Raw genomic sequence first — 11,187 nt, forward strand, 5'->3', positions numbered from 1 at the left:
GTTAAGAATATCAGACTATTCTAGAGCTGTGGGTCTGGATGCTAGTAAGGTGGTGATGTTGCAATGTTGGTAATACAAGAAGCACTGAACCTTTGAATGAAATAATAATAAAGTGAACTTTATATAATTTATAAAGAAATTACATCATTACGAAATATGTAATTAAAATAATGCATACTGTATTTTCTATAACGTTGTACATATCCAACTACAATTTAAAAGAATCTCATAGCTCACGGGGCTCACCAGGGTTTAGCTAGCTAGACGTCACCATTGGTGTGCCATCGTTGGCCATTGTCCTCAATGAACTTTAATTTGATTTGTAATCCAACTTGTGAACTCATGGGAGTTTATCTGAAATCAAACTTGTTAAAACACAGACCTATGTCAATACACCCTAAGAAAGGTAAAATAGACAAAAATCACAATGCAATATTTTGGATAAATATTTACTTAAACATACTGCAATGTTTCCCAGAGGGACATTAATCACTATTGTTCTTTGGTGAGCAGAAAATACCATCTCAGCCTGAACATTGGAGATTTTTCAAGAAGGAAGGATGACTAAAAACACAATACTGAATATTGTTGCAAGTCATGACAATATCTGGCCATGATGGCATTTGTCAGGTCAGCTAAAGTCCAAGAGAAAAGCCCTTCTACAGCATGCTTAACTTTAAATCTCAAGGACAAAGGAATCAAAAAGTTCACAATGGTTTTGCCTCATTAATCCATTTACATGGTTTGTTCTGCCTAAATGCCCAGCTTGGTCTTCCTGTGGGACAGCAATTGTCTTCTGATCCATTAGAGATGGCAAGAATGACAGCACTCAGGTGAGAGCTGAAGTTCCTCAAAAATGTAAACAGTTCTGGGAACATAAGACACAAAAAGGACCACTTTCTACACATCATCAGTCATTTGATGGATCACTAAGAGATCCATTATTTTATTAAATACTCACCTACAGACACCAGACAAGCCAGAAGGCTTGTATTTTCCCTCAGAAATCTTATGGTGCTGCCACAACCACAAGGGATTCTGGGTAGACGCATGCAAATAAGGTCAACAATGATCACCTTTTGCCTCTATATCCACTTTATACATGGAACCCTTAAAAGTAATTGCCTGCTTTACAAGACCTGTATAGCCTGTCCATGAGATGGAGAGCTCAACACCATGAGATTTCTGAGGGAAAAACCTGGTGCCTGGTGTCTGTAGATGAGTGTTTAATAATGCTTCTACTACCCCCTTAATTTTAAGTGGAAGGGTTTTCCATCACCTTTACCCACCATAACTTATGTTATTAATAATATATATATATATATATATATATATATATATATATATATATATATATAACAGCACTGGAGCTAACTGGAGTTGTGTACCCCACATGGGTGCAGACAGCAGGAGATATTCCGTTGAGAAATAGGCAAATGCATATGGGTGGCATGCAAGGGGGGCCACATACTAATATAATGGGGCTGCTTTAAAATGCATTTGGTGGCTGGGGTTCCTTTCAGAATATTGCATTAGATAACAGTACAAGTATTTGACATGCAACGTTGTCTCTGACCTAATATTATCTGACTATTCCAGCTTTAAACACTCTGGTCTTCTTTTTTTATAGACTTCCAAGCTAAACAGTCTTAACAGATCCTAGAACTAGGCACTTAACTGATGCTGTTGTTTTGACTGCATTTCAAAAAAGACCAAATCATCCAGTTTATACCATTTCTTCCCTTGAGATGATTTAAAACAATTTGAAACCATTCCTTCTTAATAGTAAGTGAAAGAGGATGTCTTAGCAGGTATTTTAGAAGGAAATGATGGCTGTAAGTCCCTCAGAGTGCTGGTTGCACAGGCTGGTGCAAAACGGATCTGATTATTGAGTTACTGGAAAAATATTCCTGTCACTGCCTGCAGTTTTTTTCTTCCCATCTGTTTCGGGTTTGCCAGCCACTCTTGGAATACCCTGTGGGTTCAAAGTAAAGTTTCAGTTCATTATTCTAGTATAATATGATAATTATAGTTTTATTTTGTAACATCACACTGCACACAAATCCCCAACATAATCCCCAGTCACCAATGGGATTGCAGCCCCAAGCTTCCATGGTAGCATCCAAAAACAGGCGGGGTGCCAAAGCCCCCCATCCCTGATCCGGCTCCGTTTTGGAATCCACAGGACACCATTTGCAACATTAGCATAGTTCTTTCCTAGCCTCCAGTGTGTGTTTACTGATAAATTCATGAGACACTTCTCTCCGGAAAAATAACGATTAATACGACTGCAGGTTTCCAGATAAGTGATTGTGATGGAGATTGTTGGCGAGAAAATAGACAATTATCTGCTGTTAGCTTTACATAAAGATTGCATTAACTTGAATTAGTTATCAGACAAAGAAACATAAGAAATCTGCACCTTTTTGCTAACATCCAACTAACAGAGGGACAGAATGCTTCAATAAGATCATACATACATGCACATACAGTGTTGAATGTATATGTACATACATAAAGATATACATAGAGTACTAAAAAAACATACAGATAATGTCACACAATAATAAGACTGTCCATTTAACTTACCAAAGTCAACATACTGTGAAACCTCTAAACACACATACAAATAATACAGCGGACTACATACTGTCTAAACCATAGTCTAAACCCTATTGCAGAAGTTCTTCTAAATAGAAGGTTTTTATTCAGCCATTAACCTCAAACATATATCTACCTTCTACCATAACACAAACACCGGACTATCAAGAGCACAGGAGGACCAAGTCAGTGTCTAAAACCTAATTGGTGTCAACGGTGGATAAAAATGCATAATTGCTTAGGTCTATAGCATCCTCTTCCCCAATAAGACGCCAGACACAAATATGTGAGCGAGGGCTTGGCCAAAGCTTTTTTGAACACATATCTACCACCAGGCCAACTTGAGGACATTAAACATCTGCCAGGTTACAGCATATTTGGCACATTAGGCTGTTACACCCAACAAATACGCCAAGAGTTCTAAACTGGTGTACCATAACTGGCTTGGTCTCTCCCAATTTCCACAGTTCCAGATAGTATATAGTCCTCTTAGGCCCTGGCAAGGTGACCACAAACTGCAGCTGTGACTAAACAGAATATTAATCCATAGACTTCACCGGGAAACTGAGTAATTAAACACTGCCAGCTGACGGTCAAATTAGCACGTCAGACAGTTACACCCATCATATTAACCAAGAGCTTCAAACCATTTGCATTGGCTACCACTGTCTTGGTCTCTTCCAATTATACATACATTTAATGCAATGAAATAAACACCCTGCAGGTGCGAGGTACGCACAAACACAGTATGTTTGTGACAATGTATCCCTTTTAATATCAACACAAGAACTTTACTATCAATAGAAGCCACTAAACTATCCATATGCAACATTTTATGCTCAATTAGGAGATTTATTACCACAACATCCACAGTCTAGCTGGCCTGTATTTGGTATAGCAAAATCAGCAGGTTCTCAAAACTCTCCTTTGCATGCCTTATTTTCAGGGGAACATGCCTAGGTTAGCCCTTCATAAGGCATAGTGAAATCTATTAGTTGGAAACTGCAACTCCAGTTAATTCTCCTTCCATAGTTACTTCTATAAGAATTGATTCTTATCGCAATTTTATTTTTTATTTCATCACAATATTTGACACATAAATGTTATTATGTTACTTTTTAGATCCCTGTCGGTACAAATGTATTTAACACAATGCTAAACAAATATTAGCAAATATAAAAGTACAGCACTGACTGACCACATTGGCTGTAATGAGCTTCTTCTGTTGAAACAACATGCATTAATATGATTCATTCAATCTTATTTGAAATCCACATGTAGTTAGTGATCGCCGAATTGCTTCCTTAGGAGCATGATTTTAATGTGTGATATTCATTTCATGAAAATGTCTCCTTTTTATAGACGAGTGATTAAATAAAGCCCCTGGTTACTTGTTATCCTCCAGTGCCTTAACCTATCATGCTTATATACAGGGTTTACCCTATTACACCTAATATGGTTGCAATCGCAGAATTTCTTTTAGGTCCAGAAAAAAAGCCTGGATTCCCCACTCTTCCATTAACACCATCCTAGTCTGATTATCATGACCTCCAATGTTAAACAGTTGAACCACTGCAACCTTACAGCACTGCTGGAAAATGTAGGTCTTGCTGTTTTGATACCATGTAAAATATGTTTTAAAACGCTTTTAGTAAGTAGATGAGCACTCGAAGGAAGAGAGGCCTTATAAGTGACAGCTCTGAGCCTGTGGTGGCGCTGTTGCCAGGTTGTGTTAGGGAGCAACAATAATTTCACCAGAGATAAGTGTTTTTAACATTAATACAAAAAGATTTGTGGTATGTCTTAAGTCCACGTGTGCCAATTCTGTTGTTCATACACAATCTGGTGTAATTTTCACACAAATCTTTTTAGCAAAATTCTTATAAAAATACAATATATTAGTGTGATGCTAAAAATGATAGACTTGCAAGGTGTAAAATAAAGAAGACTTGCAAGAACCTTTGTAAACATTACCTTTAAGCAGTCTGTAATAAACACAGGGCAACAATCACTTAGAGGCAACAGTTGTGTTTATGTAATCTGTAATATTTTGTCTTCTTAACTTAAGAGGGACAGTCCTTTTTTATTCTTATTGAATTATTGTTTAGAAATATAACAGCTCTAAACAGACCTAAAAGTCACAATGTGATAAGTCACACACGTTAGATCAGATTTAGGGAGCTCATCAGGTGATGCTTTGTGTTTGGACATGCCATGGACTAATTCAATATTGGTGGCCACCATTTGATTTCTCAACAGAAAAACAGCACTGTCGAAAATCTTATAAAACTGAGGCTTTTGCACCGTGAGCTTCAGACTTTACAAAGGCCAGTCAAGCTTTAATCTTAGATCTACTCACCTCTAATTGTTCTTCCATTTAGCACCCTTGACTTTGATCACAGATTGTTAGGACCGGCTTGCAGTGATAGTCCTTCTATAAAACATATTTAATTTGGAATAAAAAAGAATCTTCTACTTACAAAAATAGTAGTAAACAAATCAATGCCTGTCCAAGAACTATGGAGCAGCTCAAAATCTGAACAGATGTAAGGAAGTTCTACCTTATTAAGAATAGATTGGTAAGTGGGACAGCTTTGCAGCAGAAGCTTTGCGGGATGTGGGTGGGAGGTCCCGCTAACGTTGGTGGGCAGTCTTGCTGATATCGTGGGCAGATATTCCATTTTTGGAGGAAAATTGGGGGCTTCACCAAGAGAGAGGTGAAGCCATTTTTTTATCTAGTTTTTCTGATATGTGGTAATTTAAGGACTGACAGTCCTGAGTCCACTGAGTGTTATCAGCTCTAGTATTCACTAAAATGATTTCAGCTCAGACTGACTACACTTAGATCCTGTTAAAATCAATGCACACTTTATTAACTGCCTACTGAGTTGTCCAACTTCAGTGTATGCCTTAAACAGTGTTGCACTTATGCACAAGGCTGCACATTCACTCTTAGGAGCTAGGGAAGGACTACCTGGGAGTGAACACTATTAAGGTGCTTTGCCAGAGGTACTATTAAAATGCCGGCAGATGCAATGGCGAAGGGTAAAAACTCCAGAGAAGTCTAGCTCTCCCCAACTGCTCCACAGACAACTTGCTTGTCAGCTGTAATGCAGCCTTTCCTCTTCCCAAGGTTGCCAGCAAACACCCTCTACAGTTCGATTTTGGGCCAGAACTGGGCACTCACTTTGTTATTGGACCTGGCAACGGTATTTGGCCGAGTGCAGCCATACCCTTCCGGTGATGGTATCAGTCAATGGCGTGCACTGATTTTGTGGTCATGCTTGTGTTCAGGACTAAATGGGACTTTTGCCAGAGGCACACCAGGGTACGAGCCATTATAATAATGCTCTGGTGATCCCCCGCCATAGCAGCTGGGTGGGGTGGCCCAGCTCGCTATCTTTTTTTGGGGAGGGGTGGATAGCTAATTGAGCTCCTAGACTGCCCTTAGGGCCAACGTGTCACGCCAGATGCAGAGTGATCTGGGCACTGACTGTACGTTGAGTGCACGGTTACTCAAAAGCTGTCCTCGAGGAGAGGGAATGTCACATTAGTTATTTTGGGGGGATTCCATTCCCCAGTCTTCAATTTTGTAGATAATAAACAAGACTTAATTTCCCAAAATCTTATGTTTCAGTCTGTTATTTATTGTTTAAATGTTCTTTAAGGAGTACGTTGCTCTTCTACAGGGTCAGGTAACCTGCTGACCATCTGCCTCCCACAGCAGGTCGGCACATGTTGGGCAAGCTCACTTCCAAATATCTGGACCAGCCCTCCTTGCAAAATTCTGACCAGTTTAGGAGGCAACCCCCCACTCCAGGCTAGACCACCCCACCCCACCCCTAGTTGACAGATAAAACATATATATATATATATATCTAGTATACTGGTCTGCATGGATTATGGTAGGTTTTTAATTCAACTGGATCAACAAAAAAATCTTAAAATGTGCAATCTAAGTTTTAAAACATATGTACAATATTAATTATTTTGCAGTAATTGTAACCTGTTTACACAAAAACAAAGCAAACAAACTCTAGGCAAGAAACGTTGTAATAACATAATAGAGTCGTTTTAAAGATGACATTAAACAAAATAATGTTTGTTTTATTTTTGAGAGCATGACTGATTAAAGCAGTAAGCAGCTCACACTGTGTCATCCCCCAAGGTAAACATAGAGGAAGGATCTGTCTCCGTGAGCTGTTTTATTAATTATGTTTCATTTTACCAGCAGATCTGGGAGGATCTAACAATCTGTTGAAACCACTATCATTGCATATCATTTGCATATTATTAAGAGGTCTTTGACAATACAATACAGTTAAGTATGCATAGGGTTGGGTATGCAGGTATTATAAAGTGCCCCTCAGGAGAGGGGTGATCATTGAGTTATGGATCTTTCTGTACAGTACATGCAAATTGTTAGCACGAGGAGTGAGGTCACTACCCCAAGGTTTAACACTGTCACTGCCAGAGTTTCATGGAGCTTCATTGAAATAGCAGTTGTTATAAACTGGGCTATTGGTAAAATAAAGCATTACAATTGCAATTAGCAACCAAGAGCTTTTCTAAACATTAAAATGTTTTTAAATATAATGACACTATAACTGTTTCCAACACCAAGTAAATGCATTAAAGTGAAGTTATTTCTAAGGTGAAAAATTGTTCAGGTGAACCAAAGGCAGCATTATGTATCCATTGTATACAGGAATTGTAGTGGGTACCTGCTGTGGTGTATTCCCTTGGCTGGTGTTTAATTTATAACTAGAGAACAGTATTAAATCAGTTACCAAGTTGCCAGGACAGTTAAGGTTATGCTTCTCCCATCATTCTTGATTCTTCTGACAACTTTCATCACTTGTGGATGACTGAAACTCATAGGGGACTGCAGCTCACAACAAGTTAAGTAATAAGTATTTGCCCTTTATAGTCTCTATATAACATATTTGTCATTTATTCTCCCTTACACCCTTCCCCACCGATGGAAAATGTGAGTAGTTTAACTCGAAATGTCTCTATGACATCAATAATAATTGTTGGATTTACACACTGCTAGGTACCCTAATAGTTAATGGTCCGCCCAGCAGTGGAAGCACTGAGAACAGGGAAGAGGGCAGATAAAGGTAAAACTACCCCTTCCTCCCCCCGCTCTCATTGATCACCATGGAGAAGGGAAGGACCGCAGGAAGAAACAATGGGGCACAGAGGACAAAGCACATTACCAGTTAATGACAAACCAGAATTATACGAGTGTGACCGAAGAGAGAATAGGAAGTGGAGGGAAAGTGGAAGTTATTTAAAATGAATAAATTGGGGATGTGTTAACAATTCAAAACAGGATTGGCTTTACAACGTGCAAAATGTGGTGATGGAAGCATAGCCCCAGATGACTGCCTTAGTTACGGGTCATATAAAGGTAGCATAATGTTAGATCTAGGTGTGATATATAATTCTGTATACTGGTTATGTTGGATATGGATGGGCATTACATGATGGCCTACTGATATGTTTAGTGCTCTCATTCTCAAATTGTTTGTTATCATTAGTAGATTTAATTAGTAGATAAATGTAAAAGTGTCTCCCACCTAGTTGAAAACACAAACTGTATGTCGCAAATGTTATCGAATGTCAGCATTCCCAACAAAAAAAGGTTATGCGTTGAAAATGCAAGAAAACCTTGCGGCCCATGTGTGAAACCAGTGGTCTCCTAAATTTCAGGTTTTTCTGCTAATATGCAATAAAATTGCATTGCATTGAACTGCTTGACTGGGAAGAAAACAAATAAACATGGTGATCACTTCAGAATAAGGCGACTCTAGAATCTGTAGAAATATAGCCCTGATCCATACGGATTGGATGCAGATCTTAAACTCATTCTCTCCCCCCTCCCCCATAATGAAGGATGCATTTGGTGCTTTGGTTAGTTGAAGGAGCTGCCTGAGCTCCTAGTGAGAGATTGGGTACTTACTGCTAGCTCGTCTTTGAATGGAAGGATAATGACCCCGAGTTCCCAAGGTTTTTTGCTGCCTGGTGAGCAGAAGCTTGGATTTGTGTGGTCCAAGCCTTTCCCAGCTTGTCTCATTCTGTCAGTGGGATCAGGGGCTCCCTCGGCTCGTTTGCACCTGCGTCGGTTTTGGCTCCTTCAGGAATTCGCTGAAGCTTGTAATCAGCTTTGTGAGGCCATTGAGTGCACGGCTGAGTGAAACTTCCAAAGCTCACACAGAACTGGCCCTGTGAATAGGAGTCAGCATGGGGCTGCTCTCCAAGCCCCTGGCCTGCCAAATTCCAACAGAGACCCTTACAATCACTCTACACAAGCTGCACTGCTTCCCCACACTAAGACAAAGTTAGAAAAGAAATGCTAAAATACCAGTCCCCGAGGTTAGCAGTTGGTTCCCATATTAATGGTCAAGCACTATTGCTGATAGAGGCAGTAGAATAACAGAGGCAAATATGAGCGTCTTATAAGAGCTATCAACGCAGAATACTATGTTATATTTGTGAGATTACACTGATAGCAGAAAAGTTATTAACTACCTCGCAAAGATAAAGGAATTAATGGGCATACAAACAAGGATTCATATACTCATCAGCAGACTATGGACTATAACGGACTACTTTCAGCAGCATCTGTACATTAGAAAAATTAGATTAAATTGGTCACATTGTGTGCATTTGACAACAAATAAAGGAAAAAAATCTTAAAACTTTTTCTAACTTTCTTAGCACAAAGCAGCAGTACCATGTCCTCTTATTTTTATCTTTAATCAAACAATGACATTTGTCATTACCCTTTTGCATGGCTTTGAATGCTGGGAGTCCTGAGACAAAGCTCTGTTTTGTCACTTATACTTTTTTAAGCAACAGTGGTGTTATTTGCTATGATACTTGTTTTAACGGTATTAGTTATTGATTTATATAGCACAATCAAATACCGTAGCTCTGTACAATGGGTAAACAGGACATAAGCCGTGCATCCCAGAACAATTTGGATTTACAGGAACAAAAGCTACGTTTGCAATCTAGAAGGAGTTGGGGTATCCTACACAAGAGGTAAAAGTGCCAATGTGTGAGAACCACTAGCCACACACATGTATCAAATTGTACCCACTATCCCTAGGTTTATTGCATGAAGGGAAGGTTTTAACACACACTTGTAAATTTAACTGTAATTATCTTCTTTGGGGAACCATCACCGCGAGCATTTGATATATAAATGTGTTATATTCGAAAAAAGCATAATTTTTACAATAGTCAGAAGAGCCAAATCTATGCAAATGTATAACTCTATGTTTATCCCAATGCACCCAAGGCTTTAGGACTAGAGTAATACAAATGTGCATTTTTGGTTTTCATGATAATCTTAGCTTTTTTTTTTTCCTTCAAAATATTGTCACTAACAAGACGCATGGATATGCAGTAATTCAGAAATTAGTGAATTTCTTTATTTTTATTCGTTGTGGGGTGCTGGATTAAGAGGCTGGGAGAGAGTGAAAAAAGTCAACGTGTAATTGTATGATAAGGCTCTCACGAGGAATTTACTGGCCAACTTTGGGTTCCTACTCCTGTCTAATCTCGTTCAGCACATTCATTCTATGCAATCTGTCTCCATAATCTTCTGTGACAGAATAGCAGCCAATGGAATCAAGCTTGTTTGGAGAGCAGAGAAAATATGCAGAGCCGTGATAAACTGATGCTAATTATCCATATTTAGGACACCGAGTGCACAAGATCAAGGCTTACAAATAACAAACCACAGCCAATGATGATGGCTTCCTAGTGTGGTATATATTGGAGGGGACAAGATAAGGGTTTCACATGCAGAGGAGATTTATTGGTCAAAGGGTTTGCTTCCCACTTTTGTTTCCTTTTTTCTTCGCGGCACATTTTGATTTAGGCTAAATTCACCAGAACATTACTCTTTATATGGCAATATGCCATGACTTGCATTTTCTTTGTGCTTGTTCAATAAAAGTGCTTGTAACACAGGGCAAGTTGATAAGATACAAATAATTGAGGTAATAAGGCAATTTCCTTTAAATGGCTCATACAGTAGGCAATCAGATGTGGAGAGATGATCAGCAGACAACCCAAAGGAAAGGGCTCAGTGTGTGCAGATGTGGCTGAATGGGATCTGGGTAATAAAACTGAAATAGTTAACAAAGGAGTGTTAACTTTTCCCTGTTAGGGACTGTGAGGGGTCCTCATTAATAGTTTATATACTATCAGTTGTATGTGGCAACTCCAAGTGAGAGGGATAGAAGAGTTTTTCCTTTTTCTTCAAGGAATTCTTTGTGCATAAATTGTTCAGATGCCTTTTTTATGCATTGGCTGGAAATTTTGTTTGGCATTTTAAAATCAGAGCTGGCAATTCATGTATAGTAAGTAGACAGAAATGTATATACCGTTTTTTAATGATAACCTCTGCTTCAAAATGTATTTGTTCAAACCAGAGTTGCTAGCTTGCTGAACCATCGTGTATTAGTATATGTTGTCATTGGAACCTGAACAGTAGCTCCTAAGGAAAGCTATTGAGCAAGCATGCTTTAGCTAAGAAATTACAAATGATCTTATGTCACTCAAAAG

The sequence above is a fragment of the Spea bombifrons genome, chromosome 2, assembly GCF_027358695.1.
Source record: "Spea bombifrons isolate aSpeBom1 chromosome 2, aSpeBom1.2.pri, whole genome shotgun sequence".
In the NCBI taxonomy this organism is placed as follows: domain Eukaryota; kingdom Metazoa; phylum Chordata; class Amphibia; order Anura; family Pelobatidae; genus Spea; species Spea bombifrons.